Genomic DNA, 22,843 nt, shown 5'->3' with positions numbered 1-22,843 from the left:
TGGTGTGTTTTGACCCTGCTCCTTCATCTGCTGTGTGTTTTTCTGTCGTCTCATTTTGCTTATCTTACTGTGTTTGGGGTCTCCTTTTCACAGGCTGCAGGTTCGTAGTTCCTGTTGTTTTTGGTATCTGTCCCCAGTGGCTAAGGTTGGTTCAGTGGGTTGTGTAGGCTTCCTGGTGGAGGGAACTAGTGCCTGAGCTCTGGTGGATGAGGTTGGCTCTTGTCTTTCTGGTGGGCACGTCCACGTCTGGTGGTGTATTTTGGGGTGTCTGTGGCCTTATTATGATTTTAGGCAGCCTCTCTGCTAATGGATGGGGCTGTGTTCCTGTCTTGCTAGTTGTTTGGCATATGGTGTCCAGCACTGTAGCTTGTTGGTCGTTGAGTGAAGCTGGGTCTTGATGTTGAGATAGAGATCTCTGAGAGATTTTTGCCGTTTGGTATTACGTGAAGCTGGGAGGTCTCTTGTGGACCAGTGTCCTGAAGTTGGCTCTCCCACCTCAGAGGCACGGCCCTGATGCCTGGCTGGAGCACCAAGAGCCTTTCGTCCACACGGCTCAGAGTAAAAGGGAGAAAAAATAGAAAGAAAGACAGAAAGAAAGAAAGAGGCTATAATATAGTGAAGTAAAATAAAGCTATTGTAAAGCAAAGCTATACAGACAAAATCGCACCCAGAAGCATATACATATACACTCACAAATAAAGGAAAAGGGGAAAAATTAATATATCCTGCTCCCAAAGTCCACCTCCTGAATTTGGGATGATTCGTTGTCTATTCAGGTATTCACCAGCTGCAGGCCCATCAAGTTGTTTGTGGAGTTTTAATCCGCTGCTTCTAAGGTTGCTGGGAGAGATTTCCCCTTATCTTCCCTGTTCGCACAGTTCCTGGGGTTCAGCTTTGGATTTGGACCCGCCTCTGCGTGTAGGTCGCCTGAGGGCGTCTATTCCCCGCACAGACAGGACGGGGTTAAAGGAGCAGCTGCTTCGGGGGCTCTGGCTCACTCAGGCCGCGGGGAGGGAGGTGTACAGAGGAGGCGGGGTGAGCCTGCGGCGGCCGAGGCCGGCGTGACGTTGCACCAGCCTGAGGCGGGCAGTGCGTTCTCCCGGGGAACTTGTCCCCGGATCACGGGACCCTGGCAGTGGCGGGCTGCACAGGCTCCCGGGAGGGGCGATGTAGAGAGTGACTTGTGCTCACACACAGGCTTTTTGGAGGCGGCAGCAGCAGCCCCAGCGTCTCACGCCCGTCTCTGGGGTCCGTGCTGATCGCCGCGGCTCACGCCTTTCTCTGGAGTTCGTTTAGGCGGCACTCTGAATCCCCTCTCCTTGCGCGCCGCGAAACAAAGAGGCAAGAAAAAGTCTCTTGCCTCTTCGGCAGCTGCAGACTTTTTCCCGGACTCCCTACCAGCCAGCTGTGGTGCGCTAACCCCTTCAGGCTGTGTTCACGCCGCCAGCCCCAGTCCTCTCCCTGCGATCCAGCCGAAACCGAAACCCGAGCCTCAGCTCCCAGCCCCGCCCGCCCCGGCGGGGGAGCAGACAAGCCTCTCGGGCTGGTGAGTGCTGCTCCGCGCCGAGCCTCTGTGCGGGAGTCTCTCCGTTTTTTTCCTCTGTGCCCCTGTTGCTGTGGGGTCTGCGGTGATCGCCGCGGCTCGCGCCCTTCTCTGGAGTTCGTTTAGGCGGCGCTCTGAATCCCCTCTCCTTGCGCGCCGCGAAACAAAGAGGCAAGAAAAAGTCTCTTGCCTCTTCGGCAGCTGCAGACTTTTTCCCGGTCTCCCTCCCAGCCCGCTGTTGTGCGCTAATCCCTTCAGGCTGTGTTCACGCTGCCAGCCTCAGTCCTCTCCCTGCGATCCGACCGAAGCCCGAGCCTCAGCTCCCAGCCTCAAATTGTTAATCACATTTGCAAAGTCCTTTTTCCACATAACCAACATATTCACCGGTTACCGGAATGAGGACGTGGTCATCTTTGAGGAGCCGTGATTCTGCCGACCACACGAGCCACAAAGTGCTCTGGTAAGAGGATGAGTAGAGCTGGAAATGGCAGAAGAGGATCAGGCCTGTCCTCAGGGATTAACCAAGACCTGGAATGACTGTGCTTATAAGAGAGTTTTGATATAGATCAGGTGGTTGATGAAAGAACCATGTGGATTTCAGATTCCTACCACAAATTGAAAACAACAATGGCCTCCAAAAGTTGTCAGCAGAGAACTGAACTGAGAGGGTGGGTGAGCATTCAAAGCTTCTGGCAACCACTGGAAGATCACATCAATTTCCTTAGAAAAGGTTGAAACTGAGATATGTTCATTGTATTTATTCATTATTTTAACAAATATCTATTTAGCCTATAGCTATGGGTAAAGGATGAAAATAAGAAAAAGTAGTTTAAAAAAAAAAGTGGTTTGGCTAGCTGGGGAAAGGAGGTAAGGCATGAGCAAAGAAGGGAGTCAAAGTGACACAGAGCCTGTTGCCAGGACACCAAGGAGATGCTTCGACTAATAATAGCTTCTTTATCTTTGAATCATTCCTTACATCTTACCAGTCATTAAATCCTATGTTTATCCCTTAGAAAATTCTTGCGAGTGTATTCTTTTCTTCTCAAGTTTCCTGCTACCACATCAGTCCACATCTGCCTAATCGTCACATCTTAATTTTTCAAAGAAGTGGAAAAATCAGGACAAAACTATTTCAGGGGGAGAAATGATGGGTTAGATTTGGTATTTGGTGATGTTAAGAAAATGGCAGGATAAGGGATATAGGACTAGGTTGGCGAGGCAGATTTAAAACTCATCTACACAGTGATAGTACTGAAATCCAAGACTGAGTAACTACTCTCAGGGTGAGATTTGGGAAAAATAAGGGCTGATAATCAAGAACTGAGGCCCCTACATGAGGAGAAAAAAATCAGAGAGGTGGGAGAGAACCAGGAGAGAGAAACATGGGGACACCATTTGTTAGGTAAATTTTTGTCACAAGATTCAAATGAATTGTCACCAGTGTTTAAAAGCTGGAAAGAGAAGAGAAAGAAACTAAAGGCCAAATGACATTCCTTGGATTTAGCAAGAAGGAGATCATTATACCTTGAAAAAATTTACTATGGCAGATAATTGAGGACCACAGGTAATAGAAAACTTTAGGTTCCTTGAAAGTTCTGGTATTATATAAACACACTCGGATTTAGTTCAGGCAACTATAATGTAATACCACAGGCTGAGTAACTTATAAACAACAGAAATTTATCTTTCACAGTTCTGGAGGCTGGAAGTCCAGGATTAAGCACCACCATGGTCAGGTGAGAGCCCTCTTCTGGGTCGCAGACTTTTCATGTTGTCCTCAGATGGTGGAAGGGGCAAAGGATCTCTGTGGGGACTCTTTCATAAGAACACTAATCCCATTCATGAAGGTTCCACCCTCATGACCTAAGCACCTCCCAAAAGCCCCACCTCCTAATACATCATCTTTGGAGGGTTAAAATTCAACATATGACTTTTGGGGGACACAAACAGTCAGACCACAGCAACTTCAGTTCAGCACGGTCCACATTCTTAAATAAAGTTATCTGTGTGATATGATTACACATGACATGAAATGACAAGTGATTGGAAGCCATGGAGCTTCCCGTTTAGGTAAGAAGCAATTTTTTAGGTAAGAAGCAATTTTTCCTTCCCGTTTAGGTAAAAAGCAATTCTTCCCGTTTAGGTAAGAAGCAAATAGGAAAACCTATTTTCCCATTAGGCAGTATGAGCACTTGAAGAGGGGATGCATTTTAATGATATAACAAGAAGGGAAAAAATTGGAAGTATCTGAACCCAGGTCATAGTTTTAGTTTCAGAGAGGAAAAGTGGAAGGATATTTTGGCCATAGGTTTTTTTCTGAGTGCAAACCGGCAGCAGTGTTGATCCCAACATATTGTTGAGTCTCTTGCTTAGGAAATCAGTCATTGTGTGAGCCTCAGCACTGTGATGGGAAGTTGAGTAGGGCAGAGAATCATAGCAGTGGAACTCAGGAACCTGGCCTTGCTTGACCCACCTTGACACCTGGATCAAGATATCTTACATGTTACTTGATATCTCAAGGTCAGACTGAATTAAGTTCCTGGACTCATTTGATATTTCCCTAGATTTTAGCTTATTGTAGAAGATCAGGATGAAGGAGCTCTTAAGGAAACTTTCTTAATCTAAATCCTCCCATCACTGCCTTTAACATCAGTGAGAGTGGCTGATCTGCAGCCTGCGATGGAGGCCCTGAAGAACTAGCCTGAGGCAGAGGAGAAGGATCACATTAAACAAGAAGCCTAATTTCTAGAGACAACATGTTGAATAAGAAAATTGCGGCTCACTGGGTTGAAAGATGCACAGAAAGCATTCTGATACATTAGTAATGATAACCAGGCAACTGGAAAGTGTGGTTTACACAGGCTGGCCTGTCCAAGGCAGATGATATCCTTGAATGGACAGACGCTTAGGTGTTACCAGGATACAGATAGAGAACAGGCCTGAGTGAATGGGGCATGAAAATGGCCTATTCCATCTTATAAAATATAAATCCACTCCAGAGAACATTCCTTCCTACTTGAGCATCAGCTGGTCTGTGACAGAGTAATTGGAGGAGAGGGAGGAAGCTTCAACTTTTCAGGAGTAAGCGTTTTTATTCATATAAAACTGAGTCTTAATTTTAAAATGTAAAATATTATTTTAAATAAATACCTATCCATTTCTTTCACCAACACTCTTTACCACCATCTCCAGTTTTCTCTGTGGAATCTGGTGCAAGAAATTATACAGCACTGTGTGTGGTTAAACACTTTTGCATAGTTTCAAAACCCATCTCTTTCACTTGCTAGCTTTAGACTTTGTCACAAGTTACCCAAACTCTCTGAACCTGAGTTTTTTCATCTGTAAAATGACACTAATAATAATGTCTCCTTTAAGAGTTCCTGTGAAGATTACATGAGATAACGTGGGTGAAATGCTTAGCACAGGGCCTGGAACACAATAAACATTCAATGAATAGTTGTTGTTATTATTATTTTTATTATCATTTTATTAGCTAACATCGCAGTGCAATGGAAAAAAAATTGAACCAAAGTATGGGCCTAGGCTCTAATTCCCAGTGAATCACTTCTAGCCTTTTGACTCCCATCTTTTAAATGGGAATGATATTTATGCCAACTGATCATCAAGGCTTGTTCTGTGAATTAATAAAATCATGAATATTTGTACTTTGTAAAGGATATTTAAGTGTAAGGTATAGAAAAGAAATAAAGGTTTAGCACAACAGCTCTATCTCTACTTCCAAACCTAGCATAAAGTTGAGACCTTATCTAACTGCCATCATTTATCCAATGGAAACATAATGGTTATTATTCTGCCAGATTTTCAAACCAGTTGAATGGGTCTGTTTTAAGTCAGTCTTGGATTTTAAAAAACCCTTGAAGTTGCGTTTTATTTAATTGCCTATTGATAATATAATAAAGTTCAATGGATATTTTTAAATACCTACTATGTACTATGTATAATCTAGTAGTAAAAGTTAGACATAGAGAGTTAGGACCCTTGAATTGGACCTGCTGTAATAATTTGCAGTGACATTGACCTTATAATGTATGTGTTTCCGTTGAGTCATCTATTAAAAGACTATTATGATACTTATCTACTATGCAAAGGAACTATAAATTGGTTTGAATGTTAAGCCTCACTCAGAAAAAACACTATCTAAGCAAAAGCCTCACCATTGTGTCATTCCTGCATTTGGTCCCATGGTTAATAGATGCAAAGTACAAACCACTGAATTATGCATTTGCCCTTCCAGTTCTGCCCCAGAGCAAGGTACTGTTGGAAGCCAGCCCAGTGAAGAGCAGCAGAAAAAGTGCCTGGTTTTGAAAAACCGATGAGAAGAGGATGCGATAAGAGACAACAAGCAGACCCAGAGCAATATCCTCTGAGGCTGTGCCCACTGACACAACCCCTGCCATTGGTTAGGAGCCAATATTTTAACCAAACTGATTGATTGACTGAGAATACTAAGAAAGGATCTCACAGGAAGCACACAGACAAACCACTTCATGGAAAGATGATCTGACCAAAGGTAAGCAATCCATGCGTGGGATAGAGAGCAAGAGAGGGTTCAGCTTTGTTTACAAAAGTCTCTGCTGTATGAATGAAAGTCCCAAACACAATAAACAAATTGATACATCACTTTACAGTTTATAAAGTCCTTTCACACACACAATCACATTTAACTCTTATTGATCCAAAGGTTCACAGCTTTTTGCATGTGTCTGCCTTCCAGACCAGCAGAAGGTACATTCCTTTTCTCTGCGTGCTTTCAGGTTCATTCTGGTTTCAGCCCTTAATATAAACTCCTAGATGAGCTGCCACCTTCCTCACCAGCCTGGACAGTATCCCCCTGCACTCTGGCTGAGGTCATGGCATTTTCTTCTTTTTAGTAGACACGGTCCTAATATTTGGACACAGACTGTCTCAGAACTGCATTCTTGGCCCGTTCTATTTATCTATACATCCATTTCCTCTGTCCCTTTTCTTATGTCACAGGGCTATACAATTCCATTCCCTGAAGTCTTTAAATTACCTGGGTTCAACTGACTTTTTCATAGCGTCATATAATTTGAGATTTGGAAGAGACATCAGAGGTCATATAGTCAAACCTTCTACCCGTAACAGAATCCCCTCTACATCACTGCTGGCTGCTGGTCATTCAGTCTCAGTGTGAATGGCCCCAGTGAAAAGGAGTTCACCAATTTGCAAGGCAGCCCATTCCAGCAGACTGCCTTTCCCTCAATGACAGCAATGGTGCCTCCCATCCCACCTGGTCTTCTCACAATGTAATTTTGAGGCTTCTCCCACTGAGACTGGAGCCTAGGGCTCTCCCACTAGAATCTGGACAGAACTTGAGGCTGCTCCAACCAACAGAGTGCAGCAGAGTGATTCTCCGTGAATTCTGAGGCCAGCTCACAAAAAGATGACAGCTTCCAGCTAGCTCACTCTGGGTTGTTTGTGCTGGGAAAGCCAGCCATCAAGCTGTGAGGAAGCCCAAGCTCACCATGCAAAGAAACCACATGGAAAGGCCCATCGGGAGAGAAACTGAGGGCCTCCTGCCAATACCCACTTACTGGACATGTGAGTGAGTGACACTTCAGGTGATTCCAGTACCCAGCCTTAGAGCCACCCTATTTGAGGCCAAGTGGAGCAGAAATGAGCCATCCATCCACTCAGAGTTATGTCTCTTCATAACTTCACAGGGCTTAATAACAAGAGGACCAGTGCTCTAGGAGCAGAGTGAGTAACCACACTGGAAAAGCCTCCTCTTTATCAGGACCTAATTTAGACAAAGAGATCCTGGACTTAAAGCTGAGGCCTTAATAGGTTGAGATGTGGGGGCTCAGAGGGAGGGCATGAGAAAATTTTGCATGTGTGGGATTTGAACTGTTGTGACCAGAAGGCAGATTGTGACAGACTGTATTTTCCTACAAGCAACAATATCACCCATTCCATTTGCTCACCTTACAATGTGATATTGAGGCTCCTCCCACTGAGAAGTGAGGTCTATGCTCTCTTCTCTTGGATTTGGGCAGGGGCTTCTGTTTGCTTCAACCAATAGCTTAAGGCAGAAGGGATGCTATGTGGCTTCCAAGACTAGATCTTTGGGTGACGCCTGCCCACTCCACTCTGACAAGGCCTGCCATCATGCTGTGAGAAAGCCCAAATTAGCCCAGGTGGAAAGGACGCATGGAAAGGAACTGAGGCTCTGGCCAACATCCAGTTTGACCGAAGGGAGCTCCAGATGATACGAGATGCCCCAGATGATGCCACGTGGGAAAGAGTCAAGCTATATACGTTAAGCTTTGTCCGAATCATAGATTCATGAACAAATAAATTCTGTTTATGTGTTGAGCCACTGATTTTAGGGGTAAATTGTTACGCACTGTTAAATTGCCGGAACAGAGGCAAATCCCTGTACGGGAGGGCATAGCCCTACATTATGAATCGAGCCCTGTATTGGGACAGAACCCTTTATTGTGGTAGAGTTCTAAATGTGCGTTAGGGGGTAGAATCCTGTAGATCCCTGAAATGGGACACAGCCTTATATGAAGGTTAAGCCCTATATCAAGAGGCAGAAACACAAAATTCTAGTCTATTCTGTACCCCTCACTAGAAGACTTTGGACCAGACATCTAAATGTCTCAAGATCTTAGGTGCATCATCTGAAAAACTGACATGGTAAATATTTCGCCTAAGAGAAGATAATTTTGAGGTTAGTCTGGATCCTGCTATAGACTTTATGATTCTACGTTGCCACTTATTCATCCAAAATACTCTTTGTGACCTGCCATTGTGATCAAACTTGAACTTTATTTTCAAACTGAAAGCCTTCACTTAGAAATGGAGTAGAAAACATAGTAGCAGTAGTAGTAAATCCTCATCTCTTGACTTTTTGTGTCTTCTAAATCACTCCTTCACCAATCGTCACCCAATCCCTGTTCATATACAGATCTTTAATTGAGGCTATTCCTATAGGATAGGAACAAATGTGATTCTTTTAGCACTTCCATAGAAAATAAGGTATATGTGTATATTTCCCTTTTAAAATCAAGTGCTAGAAAAATGCAAATTCACTCTGTTTTGCATTTAATCCCTGTGCTGCAAAGAGAACCTCCTAATTTTCTCGAGTTCTTGCAAATAATATCCTTTGGCAGCAAGGATATACATTCTCAAGTACAAAGCAATATCTCAATAAACTAATTTTCCATCTGAACATTTAAAGTGTGATGTTATTTTGTCTAAGATCTCTGATATAATAGAAAGACAGGAGATTGACTAAGTGTTTCTCAAAAATGAAACAGAAGGATACCTCTTCTGAATACAAACCTTTTTCTAAATTCTGAAGCAAAACTACCAAACACTATAGAATTACTGGGCTGTACAGAAAGTGCTTCTGCTGTTGTTCCTGAATAGGGGTTTAGATAAGGATGTGCCTTATCACATACTGAATTTACTCTCCAAATAAAAGAGATCCCCCTTCTCTGGGCTATGCAGCTTCAGAGTTACAAAGTGAAAGTGGCACCCACATTTCAGAGGAAAAGGGGCTCTTGGGACTGCATTTCCCTCTTCCTGACCTGAACCTCCCTTCTTCTCCCATTTTTTTTCACACCCTTAAGCTTCTCCTCAAAAGACAGATCTTTAAGATTTTTTTTTTTCCCTAAATTGATCATTCTGATGTCAGGTCATTTTGGAACCAATGATTAGTGAATATGATAAATTACCAGTAGCAGGTTTGCCTTTGCAGGTTTGAAGTTTTGATGCATTAGTTATTTCCATCCAGGAAAATTATAAGTCTGAACAACATAAACTTCTAAATCTCCAGATGGAAAACTAGTCTGTTAGGAATATTGCTTTGTATTTGAAAAGGCAGGCCCTTTATATTGACAAGATCTAAATTTGTAGTATTATTGGCATCTGCTATCTTTTAAAATATTTTCAACTATTTTCTCCTCAATCTATATTTCATTGAGACCAGAGATATTCCTGAGAGTTTAAATCAGTTTGATGTTTTACCATTCTGTGTTCCATAAAAATGCCAAGGCATAGGCACTGAAGATTGTGCCTTTTGTTTGAGGTAGGTGCATGATAAAAGATAATTTCTTAGAGGTTTGCTCCAGAATTGGCAAGTCTGCTTTCTCTTTGTCCTCATCTATTTGTGCTCCCTCTGAAAGGGTCTTTGGACAATGGAGTTAACAAACGGCACATAAAGCGAATGCCCAGATGTTTATATTCCTAGGCTGTTGTTTACACAAATTTTTCAGTGTTTGTGATTATGGGTGTCCCTCCCTGAGATGTGAGAGGCTGGGGTAGGCTTGTTTACATGAATTCCTCTCTGGGAATACACATGGCTTCACATTAGAAGCAGCAGAAGGATTTTCAAGGGAGAGAATTTCAGGACAGTGTACAGAATCGGAGCCAGGGGGTCGTGACCTTGCGTATTGATCCAGCCTCTCTAATTTCCACAGCTTGCTGAGGCTTGTTCTTCCAGCCTGCTGGTGTACATTAGAGCAGAAATCCATAACATGGCCATGTTCATCCAAGCACAGGAAGAAACTAAATTAAATGTTAAAAAACAATCTGAGGCTAGAGTTGGAGACAATTCATCATGATCCTAGATGCCAGGCAGGTGGGATGAACAAGGATTCCTCAGCCAATAGACCCCCAAACAGAATATGGAAAGGCCTTGGTGTCTCATTTGTCAGGGACACAGCACAGAGTCTGAAAATGCACGAAGGTCAGCTCTTTTGGCTATGACGTATTTTTCCTCAAAAATGAGATATTACACATCTGAAAAGTGTAACTGAGGTAAATTAGCAGAAGGAATTGGGAGAAATGAATGGAATTCCTTATGAAACATGTATTTGGCAGTGTTTGGCAAATTCTCAAAGCTAAGACGCTTCTGTGCTGGCCTCGAATTTTCGTCCCTCTGTATTCCCTGGGCTAGCTGGTTAGATTTATATTGTAGGAAGGAGAATGTCTCACCAGAGTCACGACCTTTCTTCTGGGTGACAGAGATTCAGAACAACAGCACCTTTGGCACCTCAAAATGAAGTCAGTGTGTCAAGGTAAAGGACGCCAGACACCCTGATGTTCTAAAACATCTGGAGGATGCACTGCGTTGTTCACTTTTCATCTGGATGTTTCACCTCAAGTAGACAGAGCTGAAGGTAGCGCTGCTCAAGGTGTATTGGACAATGCCGAAACTGCCCTTTTCTGCTTCTTCCCTTGATCTCATTTAGATTGGACATGGGGCTCATGCCATTTATTTGCCATTTACTTATTGATTAATCTAAAATGTTTAACCTGAAGAAGGCATCACAAATGGCAGGTTGTTCTGCTGGGAGCTGCCTCAAGTGCTGGGATGCATTCCTCAAAAGGCATTATCTAATGAACAGGATGCAGCCCAACAGCGCCTTGTTTAGGGAACCCAGCCCCTGTTTGGGTGGTGGCAAGAACGCAGCAAGGATGACTTAAAGGTTGACAGAATTGTGTTAAATGATAACAACAACATTCCAGCAGAACACATTCAGGCAATCCCTACATATGCAGCACTCCATAGGCCTACAAAGGGAAAAAAATGATTCTGCAGTTGTACTTTTAGGCTAAAGTTCTATTTGCATGCTAATAAATCATTGGGCTGTAACTGGAGGGTTTTTTTTGAGGCAGGTGACCAAGGACAAAAGGGGAAGTGGAGAGACAAGTGAATCTGTTAGCAAATCAAGATGGAGCTAGAATGTGGGAGCTAAAAGAGGCAGTGGAGGAAACTGAGGCTCCAGGACAGTAAATGACCTCCCCCGCCAACACACACACTGGGGTCCATGACACAATGAGTGCATCGTTTCCTGGATTGCGGTGGTCAGAGCAATCGCACTGCATTCAAAAGTCTGAGGTTTGTCACCTGTCTCTAGCTGCATGGACCTTGGACATATTAATTTATCTCTCTGTACGGTAAGTCCCCTACATACGAACGAGTTACATTCCGAGAGCGCGTTTGTTAAGTCCAATTTGTTCGTAAGTCCAACAAAGTTAGCCTAGGCACCCAGCTAACACAATTGGCTATACAGTACTGTACTCTAATAGGTTTATAACACTTTTCACACAAATAATACATAAAAAAGAAACACGAAAAAATAAGGAAAATATTTTTAATCTTACAGTATAGTACCTTGAAAAGTACAGTAGTACAGTACAACAGCTGGCATACAGGGGCTGGCATCGAGTGAGCAGACAAGAAGAGTTACTGACTGGAGGAGGGAGAGGAGGTGGGAGATGGTAGAGCTGAAGGATTGTCAGCAATAGGAGATGGAGGGCAAGCTGCAATTTCACTCATGCCTGACGTTGATGGCACAGGTTCTGGTTTCTTGCTGGATTCATTTCTACATACCCTCTTGATAAAACGATCCAGTGATGTCTGGGTAGTAGTTCTTTTTTTCATGTCATAGATAACATGGTAGCACTGGATTGCATTCTGAAGGGCTTCTGCAACCTTTGTATACTGTTCTACATTCAGGTCCTGTGCCTCAAAAACTAACGGTGCCACCTCAAATAAAGAAAATCCCCTTGCCGTTTCCTGTGTCGTGAATCTCTTGGGTTCTTCAGTTACTTCTTCTTCCTCTTGTCTCTCTCTGTCCTTTCTCTGGGCCTCCAATTCCATCAGGTCTTCATTAGTAAGCTCCTCGTGTTGCACAGCAAGAGTGCTGTACAGTAAAATACACAAAAACACAACCATTTGTAGAGGATGCACGCACGTGACAATGTACACCAGACATGTGAAAGGACATGTGATTAGACATGTGAACGCACGTTTGCATCTTTGAAAGTTCGCAACTTGAAGATTTTTATGTAGGGAACTTACTGTATTGTGGTTTTCTCATCAGTAAACTGGGGATAATAGCATTTGAATAGTGTCATGAGAATTAAATGAAATAATGTATCCACAAACATTTCACCAGTGCCTGGCACATGGTAAACACTCAACAGATAATGTTATTTTTCTCTGCTGTCTTTCCCTTTTAGGACATCTAGTCCTGTGTAGCTTTTATTTATGGAATCATTTTAAGTAAATATATCTATGTGGAAAGTGCTCAAATCTTAAGTCTAGAGTGTGATGAATCTTCACAAAGCAAACACATACCCCTACCCAGATAAAGAAATAGAACTTTCCCAGAACTCCAGAAACCACCTCCTGCCTCTCCAGTCATAACTCTTCATTAACGTAACTAACTACTAGTCCAATGTCTCTGTCTAACTTTATCTGTTTTTAACTTTATGTAGAAGGAATCATGCCATATTTATCTTTTGTACCTGGTTTATCCTTCTCAGTACTATGTCTGTGAGATCCATTACCTGTTGTAACAGCAATTTGTTAACCTCATTGCTGAGATACTGCACTATATTTCCTGTTTATAAAATCACCGAACACTAATGTCTTCTAAAGAGGTGGGAGGAATGTGAGAAGTAGTTTGTTAAGTAAGATAGAGTACGAAAGTTGGACATTATTTACTTAAAAAATTTATTTAAATTAGAGATCATTCTATGTTATCCCTAAAGGAACTTCATTCTTAGTCATTTGCACAGTGAAATGGGAAAAAATAGCTGTTGCAGCTGACACCTTACCTTTTCCACAGCCAGCAACACATTGGTTCACCATCGCAGAGCAACTGACAAATTGCTGTAGTACCCTGAGCTTTGTTACATCTGGGGTCACCAAGGTGAGTACCCATATGAACAGCATCCAGTAAGGTGATGCCATCAAAATGAATGGTTGTGAACCACTGAGCAAGCCTCAAATCCTTGTTTTCCAGATGGAAAAACTAAGTCCCAGAGGAAATAAATTCCTCCCCCCAGGATCATACAGCCAGTGAGTAACAAAGTTAGTGCTGAATGGAAAGAAAGAACAAGAATAGAGGGTTTGGGATGTTAGTTGAAGCAAAAGCATAGCTACTGGAACAAGTCCGTCTTGAATCAAGCCTCTGAGGTGTGGCTTGTTCTGCATGAGGACCACTCACCTTGCAGCTCAACTATTCCTTTAACAGCATAAACTGTCCCAGAGCCTGTTGTTTTTTGCAATCTCAGAGCACAGTGGAGTCCTTCTTTTAGTTAAAAGAAAAATATTCTATACTCCGAAGACTATAAATACCAGTTGCTCCTTAATATACGTTGAATTTTCAAAAGAAAATTTGTTGTCTGGTTAAACAAAGCAGTTTTCCCCCTATGAGAATGTTATCTGATGGCAGCACCAACATTTGTGACATCTCTGGTAAAATAAAATGTTATCATTTCTTCAAGTATATGAAGTTGATTTCTGTAGTCAAGTTTAACTCAGTAGGTACATTGAGAAGTGGAGAGTCAAGAGAAATGCACAGAACCTACCAGGAATAGTAGAAAGTAGCTCTGAGCCTGCATTTATCAGGGACATGTCCTTTAACAGGAGAGACTAACTACAAACTACCTGTGGGAGAATTTAGCTCCTTTGCTTCTGTTTCTTCACCCTCCATAATCTGATCAAACTTCCCTATAACCAAAAGGCCCAAATTGGAAAATCATATTTTTGCCTGAAGATATATATATATATATATGTATGTATATATATATATATATATATATATATATGTATGTATATATATATATATATATATATATGTAACCAATATAATACATTAGTTTTTGTTTTCCAAGTGGAAAAATAATTTATGTATTTGCACTTCAATGCTTTTAAATGTTTTTACTTTGTATGTTTCCATTTTCATGATTTCTGTACTTATTCTGCACTCATTTTACAAAGATTTTCTTTTCTCATAGAAAATGGCTTTTTGGATACTTTCTCCTATATTTTTCTATAAATTTAATGTTTCAATGTAATTTCAGGGTTTGAAACTCTTTTTATTCTTAAAAAATGTATAATTTATTTTCTACCTACTTCTAAAAATAATATGAAGTATATTTTGGACCTCTGAGTGTAAAACACTTTCTTTTCCTGAATGAGTAAATGGACCAGACTTGCTCATTTCTATTCAAACAAGAAACAAATGAACATAAATCAGATAAACACAAACAATATATATACATGTTTGCTTCCATTTGAAACAAAATGGGAAAAAAAGAGCAGATTGTGGGCAATCACTTTTCATTGACTCAGCTCCTTTGTGGTTGATTCAATACAGTTGTTAAAATTATGGATTATTTCAGCTGCCATTGCCAGTTTATCTGGATTTGAGAGAACAAGTAGGTCTCTGTGAGAAATGAAGTGACTACTATAAGTTTATGGTAATTATGAAAATTAGAAATAGTGAGAGTCCCCTTGGCTGTGATCACTGACCAAAGGAAGAACCTCACCTGTGCTCACTGAGAAAAGGATTGTTCGTCCTAAAGTGGCTGACACCCTCCATCTCCCCACCCCTTCACACACAATGCATTCCCTTATTATAATCACAATCAGGAAAGCTCATGGTTTGGAATTAAGGCAAGGAAGCATCCCCTGGGACCCATCTGGGTCATATCTACATACCTGCCATGATTATGACTCTATTGAAAAGTTCCCAATCTAATAGGTATTTTGGGGCATCACAAGAGCTGATTGTCGTTAATGGTGAAGCAATCAATGGGATGATGTTGTTTCAGGCACCTTAACAACTGAATTGGATCATCCATGCATGAGTCCATAGATAGCTCATTGACTGGCTGTTATTGTGGCTGATAAAACCAAGTCAGCTGGAAAAGAGCTCTTTCTGTCTGGCCTTGCAGACGAACTTTAAGTCTTTACTGTGGAATCATCCAAGATGATTGGCCCTTTGAAGTAGCAATGGCATAAACCTAGAGGGATTATGACCAAAGCAAGAGGCCCTAACACAGAGATTCAAGTCAAAGAGACTTCTAGCTTTTGCAAATATGCAGTTGAAATCATTCAGTGATTAGCTTATGAGGGCAGAGCTAATTAATCCATGGATATTTTAATATTCTTCCAGTAGCATGGTAGTCAAGAGAAAGAATAATGCAGGGATGAGACAGATCAATGAAGCAGTGATCAGCCCAAGTCTGTGGAAGAAACCTTGCTAAATGCCCAGGTCCAAGCTTTGTCCTACTGCAGAAGCAACTGGTAGGGCCAGCTGTGGGGACTGAGCTATTTAAGCTGGAAAAGTTGGGACACACTACAGATACCATCCCCAGAATGCTACCAAACTGCCCAGGAGGAGGAGGAATTTGAACAATAGCCCTAGATCATGGGAATGGACTCCTCTATATAAGCTGACTTGAGTATCATAGTTATCCAGAGAGACAGGCTGTTCTTTTTATTGAAATGCACCTTTGAATCTAGCAAAGCTGTCTTTCTGTGGGTTATGTCAGGGATAATGACACCCAACCTGAAAAGGTCAGGAATGTAAGCAGATGCAGGGAAGGTCTTAAAACTGAAGTCCTGGTAAGACTGGGTCAACTGGTGTATGTGGAGTAGTTTTGACTTACAATTGTGGTCCTTGCATGAGCTTCATTTTTTCTAGATGTATCTATCTATGCTTGATAATACAAAATAACAGATACCGTTGTTAAGCGCTATTGTCCTCGTGAAATTGTGAATCAAAGTAAAGGTGACCCCATTGAGAAGGAGAAAAAATTGGGAAGGAGATGGGACACAGAAGTTGGCCAAATAAGTTTTTATATGCTTGACTTAGCTCAGTATGTTTTAAGAGAGCTCAGGGAATCTGAAAACATTCACAGTTATTGTACTATGTCAGGCACTGCTCCCTGTGTATGTTTCTATAAGGTCTTTAATCTTTAGCTATGTTAAACAAGAGAAAAAGTAAATTAAGTTTCTAATCTAATAATGCAAGCAGAGTCCCCCAGTCCCCATACATGCAGCTGCATGCACACACATGCACACACACATATATACACATGCACACATAGACACACATACCTGCTAGGGTTGCCAAATGAAATACAGGAACCCAGCTACGTTTGAACTCAGATAAACAATGAATAAATTTTTATATAAGTACATCCCAAATATTGCATGAGACATTCTTATTCTAAAAAATTATTCATATGTATATGGAATTTAAATGTAACTGTGCATCTGGTATTTTTATTTGATAAATTGATTGCAACTCTTAATACCTGCCATTTCTTCTCATATCACATGTACCATGACATACAGACTAAAAAATACACACATGCACATACAGAGAGTTACACTACACATAAATGGGAGGAGTATAAATTTGTTCCAGATAACTCAGGTGAAAAAAATGACTTCAAATAAGCTTTATATGTTCTAAATGAAATCAAATATGGCTCTGAGCATTTATTCAAAGATTTGTGGGGCTTCCCTGGTGGCGCAGTGGTTGAGAATCTGCCTGCCAATGCAGGGGACACGGGTTCGAGCCCTGGTCTGGGAAGATCCCACATGCCGCGGAGCAACTAGTCCCGTGAGCCACAACTACTGAGCCTGCGCATCTGGAGCCCGTGCTCCGCAACAAGAGAGGCCGCGATAGTGAGAGGCCCGCGCACCGCGATGAAGAGTGGCCCCCACTCGCCACAACTAGAGAAAGCCCTCGCACAGAAACGAAGACCCAACACAGCCAAAAATAAATAAATTAATTAATTAATTAATTAAAAAAAAAAAAGACTGACCACGTGCCTTAAGGTGTAACATAGGTAAATATTAAAAAAAAAAAAAAAAAAAAAAGATTTGTGATGTTTTAAATTTCAGTCATGTTAGGGAGACCCCTTCACCTCCTTAGGGTTATACAAGAATTTGGGGCAGTTATAGTGTTGCCCCTGGGGAGAATGCCCGCTGGTCTTGGGTCACATCACTAAGACAAGTTAGCAGCTCTATTTACGTAGCATCAATAGTGGGCCAGCGGCTCTTCCACCATGGTTCCCACCCACAGCGTGGTGGCCAGGCAGCCAGCACCATTCCCCATCCAACCTCCTCGAGGTGGGAATGAGACAAAGCACCCCCTCCAAATCCTTTACAGACACATGACATCCTTTGTCTTAAGGATACTGTCTATCTCTCCTGAAAAATCTAGCTTTACTTATTTCCTCTATAAGCTAAGACTTTGCAAAGCAAACCTGTATTTATTCTCTCTGGGCCAAGAGAAGACCCTAACCACCAGGATACAGAAACTTGAAGCTCATTTGTTTTGGTAGGCAGGGGGTAGAAAGGGTGACTCCAGAGAAGAAGAGGGCAATGTAAATTTATAATTATATACAATATGAAAAGTGCTACATATATAAAGTCCAGTCTTTAAAAAAAAAAACACTTTACATGTCATTCACAATGCCCTTTTTATTATTCCCGGTTTACAGATAAAGAAAGTGAGGCAGAGAGGGAGCAATTAAGTCACTTGCACCAGACCACTTAGCGAGTAAGTTGCTCTATGTAAGCTAGTGTGTATGACAGAAGTGGGGATCTCAGTAAGACAGGGGTGGGGAGATAAAGGGAACACTGGGGAGGACTTCTGGGAAGAAGTTTGAATGGAGAGTTTGGAAGAATGGGCAGGGAAGGAAAGGAATTCTACACTGAGGAAACCAAAGCAGTGTCACACAGAGGCGTGAACCTGTGTGATGTCTGGGGAACTAAAGGTCACTGTGACTGGAGGTATGACAGAAGATGGGGCTAAAGGGAGATGGAGAAGTTTGAGCCTCATCCTAGAAGCTAAGGATGAAGCTAACACATCCTAGAAGTGTTTTAATGAGGAGAGTGACACGATCAGATTTGTGATTTGGAAAGGTGGCTCTGTGCAGCTGTGAGAGGAGGGATCAGAGAGCAGCAAGACTTACAGCAGGGAGACCAATCACCCAGGCAAGAAGCCCTAAGTCTTAAGCAAAGGTAGAGATTATGGGAGTCAAGAGCAGTGCAGAGGGATATCCAGGGCACAGGTAGAAGCTACCAGAGGTGGTGACTGATTGGACTGAGGGTACAAAGGAGAGGAAATGGTCTATGCTATTAAATATAAAATTTCTGAGTGTACCTCTGTTAAGTCAAATGTTGAAATATGCAACTGAGTTGTCATCCCTTTATTTGAAATATGACATAAAAAACTAACTTTAGTGAAATCATAGGTGAAAATAGATGTTATTATTTTGTGTGTTTTTCCTTCATTTATTTATTCATTTATCTACTCTTTCATCAGATAATTACCGAGCACTTACTGTGCACCAAGCACAATGCTGGACACTGGGCTATATTTTGAAGGAATGATACTAATTTGGTCTCTGCCCTCACCATGATGTTATGGATCAGAGCCGTTTGATGTGACAGAGATAGAGACATAAATAAAATAAGTACTTGTGCAATTTTCTGAATGATTCCTTAGGGTAAATCTTATCTAAAACTTTATTTTATTTCCTATGCCACAAGTTCAACAAATAAGTATTGAGGTTCCATGATATTCCAGGGTTTACGGCAGGGATGAAGCAAACACGAATAAATAAGATACTTTTGAATTGGAATGCATGCTAAGAAGACAACAAAACATAGTGAACCAATAGCAGCGGCAGGACAGGAATAAGGGGATATCCTAGTTTGGATGGTCATTAGGGACAGCCTCTTTAAGGAGGTGACAAAAAGCAGAGACCTGAGCAGCAAAACAAGGAGTCAATCAGGCACTATCTGGGGCAGAACGTTCCTGCCAGAAGGTCCAATAAGTGCAAAGGCCCTGAGGTTAAAAAATGAGCATGTGCTCCAGAGACACTAAAGGTCAGTGTGATCAGACAGCAAGAGTCCACAGTTTACATTAGGGTTCATTCTTGGTGTTGTACATTGTATGAGTTTGGACAAATGTATAATGGCACGTATCCACCATTACAGTATCATTCAGAATAGTTTCACCACCCTAAAAATCCCATGCTTCACCTATTAATCCCTTCCTTTCTCCCTCAGTTTCCTGAATTCTTGGTACCCACTGATCTTTTTACTGTCTCCATGGTTTTGCCTTTTCCAGAATGTCATATAGTTGGAATCATACAGTATGTAGCCTTTTCAGATTGGCTTCTTTTACTTAGTAATTTCCTCCATGCTTTTCATGGTTTGATAGCTCATTCCTTTTTAAGGCTGAATAATATTTAATTGTCTTGACGTACTACATTGTATTTATCCATTCACCTACTGAAGAATATCTTGGTTGTTTCCAAGTTTTGGCCATTATGAATAAGGCTGCTGTAAGCATTCATATGCAGGTTTTTGTGTAGACATAAGCTTTCGACTCCTTTGGGTAAATACCAAGGAGCTTGATTCCTGAATTATACGGTAAGAGTATATTTAGTTTTGTAACAAACTGCCAAACTGTCTTTTGCTGTACCGTCTTCATTCCCACTAACAGCGAATGAGTTTCTGTTGATTCACATCCTTTCCAGCATTTGGTATTTTCAGTGTTCCAGATGGGGAACAATTTTAAGTGTGACATGATCTGATTTATAGTTTTAAAATATTCCTTTGGCTACTGTATAAAGAAAGTACTGTTGGGGAGCAAGAGTGGGAACCAGAGAGATCAGTGTCCAGAGGCTATTCCTGTTATCCAAATGAGAGATGGTGATGTCTTGTACAAGGGTAGTTGCAGTGAAAATGAAGAAACTGGGGCAGACTTGAGATATATTTTGCAGGTGGAATCAACAGGACTTGTAGATAAATGAGATGTAATGGGTGAAGACAAAAGATGAATTAAAGTTTTTGACCTGAGGAGGTGAGTATATTTATGGTGCTGACATTTATGGAGATAAAAAAAATTCACCGAAGAATAGGCTTAAAAGGAAAAGTTAAAAATTTTATTTGGCCATTTTTTTAAAAATTTGAAATATTTGCTGGATATTCAAGTGGAGAAATCAATTAGGCTGTTGGATATATAAGTCTAGAGCTTAGTGGAAAGGTTATCTCTTCATTCCTGGGTCTTCTCAAAACCTCCACCAACACCATTAACCCCTGCAGTCTCTGACAGTCTACAAGATAGAGAGTCATAGGTTGGGCCATCTCACTGAGCCCCTGTGAGCTCCTGTGGCCCAAGACAGCAGAGCCAGGGCAGGAACAGCATGTGCAGCACAAGCCTCGGCATGATGCTCCCAGGGCACACTTGTGCAAAGCTGGTGGGAGCCTGCAGAGAACTGTGTCTGCAGCAGTAGCTGGCACAAGAGACAGGCAAGGCTAAGAGGACTTGAAGTGCATAAGAGAGCTTCAGAACAGTCACTCATCCCAGGACCAACATACTGTCTCTTTCCTGGCTGCCTGCCTGTTAAATGTCAACATTTGACCTTCATTCTCCACTGAGTAGAAGGGCATCCTATGTTCAAGAAACTGTTTTGCACTACAGCAGAAATTAAAATCAGATAGGAGAAGTCCAAGTTGTAAGGAAGAAGTCTACATCTATCTCAGGGCCCTACAACTGTAGGTGGGCTTATGCTGTCCTGAGCCCCTGTAATATCCTCAGTGGGCTTCTGAGGAGTCCTATCCAACCAGGACACCTTGCATGTTTCATCTATCCCTTTCCCCTTCTCAAACATCTTCTCCTACCTTTAATGCTCTCTTTGGTATTTGAACAACAAAGAGCAAAGTCTCTTCTCTCTGTGACACAATCTATGGGGGTCTGAAAAATAGCTACAATAGCTTTTGACAAGGAAGAAGCTGCAGCTTAGAACTGATCTTAGTAATAACTCCTTTTGGAATTTCTAAATAATCATGTGCATTTTTAAAAAAATAGAGTTTCCCTACAACTCATTGACCAGACTGTACCCCCAGAAAGAAGCAACCAAGGCCAAGAGAAACTCTATGACAGGATCACTTTGGCATTTGTCTCAGGGTAGAAAATGCCCAGCAGCAAGCCTGGAGGAGTAGACTCACCCAGCTTAATCAGCAGCATAATAAATGTGGATAATAGTTTATTATCTACCTTTATTCTTGTAACACTCTCCTATTAAAGGAGGTGTGGGTGGTTGTTTTCAATGGCAAAATTCTCTGAGGCAGCAAAATTGATCCATATCATCCGGATTGGTAAAGAATTTATAAATCAGGGATTGTTTTGCCATTACCCGGCCCCAATTTTGCCATATGCAGGTTCCATCCAACCCATTAAGCTATAAGCAATATAGAAATGTGCTCTCCCTCAGTCTCCATGTCTCACTGCAAATATGACCCATCTGCAGCCCATCTACCTGCCATGGCTTATCCATCTACCCTTTAGGTCTACTGGTAGGAACCTTGGCAGAGGGTTTTTCTCCAGTGTACTTGCTCCTTCTGCACATCAACAAGTGTCTCTGTCCTGTGAGTCCATCAAACAATAAGCTCTTTAAAGGCAGAGCCTCTACCTTAGTTGTCTTTGCATCCCATTGCCAAGCACAGTTACTGACTCTTGGTAGGTGCTCAGTAAATCTGTTGAGCTGAATGGAACTGCCTTGGGTGAGCGCAATCCGGAAGACCCCCTATGTACTCATGGCTAATTCATTGTGTGTCTATCCCTCTGCCTCCTCCCAAATGAAGGAATAGAGCAAATAAGAGACAGCAGACAGAGGAGCGGACTGAAGCAAGGCTCACCTCAAAGGCTTCACAGAGCTTCTTCTAGAGGGAAAGGCTGAGAAGAAAGTCAATTTGCAACATGTTTACGGCAAAATTACAGTTTACACTATTTCTTGGCCTAAGACCTTGCTCTTCTGCCTCATTGCTATTTGAAAACATCAAGAGATAGTCTGGGTTTCCATATCCAGTGCATTTCCTGACTCAAAAAAGAAAAGGAAGAAAGAAAAGAAAAGTTAGATAACCACCCATCTATATAACCTTCCCCCACAGTGGCTCTACAGATATAATAAAAGTTTCTAAAATCCAAAGGAAAGTCGCTAAGAACATGAGGGATCTGCTTTCTGAGAGGACAAACTCTTTTTTTTTTCAGTTGAAAACAGAAGCATGTAGCCTCTGAGCAAGTGTCAGAAGCTCTGGGTTCAAGCCTTAGTTCTAACATATCTGAGCTGTGGGATCTCTGACCATTCAGTCTCACCAGTACTTAGGTGCCTGGATTATAAGAGAACATAGACTGCCTGCCCTGCCTTCTTACATGTTCCCTGGACACAGTACATGAACCTTTTGTACACACCTCTTTTAGAGAACAAGCCACATTGGATCCTAAGTATTTGTGCCCTTGTCAGTCTGTCTGATTGGATTCTGAGAAGCAGAGGACAGGCTTGCAGTTCAAGTTAGCTCTGAGCTCCCAGTGCTTAGCACAGGAGGTGTTCAATAATTGTTGCTAAAACAGAAGCTGGGAAGTAATAGCCAAGTTATTTAAAAGATGGGTATCTGTGCAACTTTAAGGATAT

The 22,843-nt window shown here is 41.8% G+C and overlaps 2 long non-coding RNA genes across 2 annotated transcripts in view; both read right to left on the bottom strand.

The window, feature by feature from the left end:
* The window catches only part of LOC309654370, a 39,052-nt gene extending 22,194 nt beyond the window's left edge, over positions 1–16,858 (bottom strand). Inside the window, exon 1 of the long non-coding RNA XR_014260196.1 lies at positions 1,872–16,858. This is a non-coding gene — a long non-coding RNA (uncharacterized lncRNA). The remainder of the gene's footprint in view (positions 1–1,871) is intronic.
* LOC309654339 overlaps positions 1–22,843 on the bottom strand; it is a 1,078,238-nt gene that overhangs the window by 294,448 nt on the left and 760,947 nt on the right. The window lies entirely within an intron of this gene.

The sequence above is a fragment of the Balaenoptera physalus genome (assembly GCF_965194825.1).
Source record: "Balaenoptera physalus genome assembly, chromosome: 2".
NCBI lineage: Eukaryota > Metazoa > Chordata > Mammalia > Artiodactyla > Balaenopteridae > Balaenoptera > Balaenoptera physalus.
Note: the sequence above shows the minus strand (reverse complement) of the source record. Positions and strands in the feature narration are given on the sequence as shown.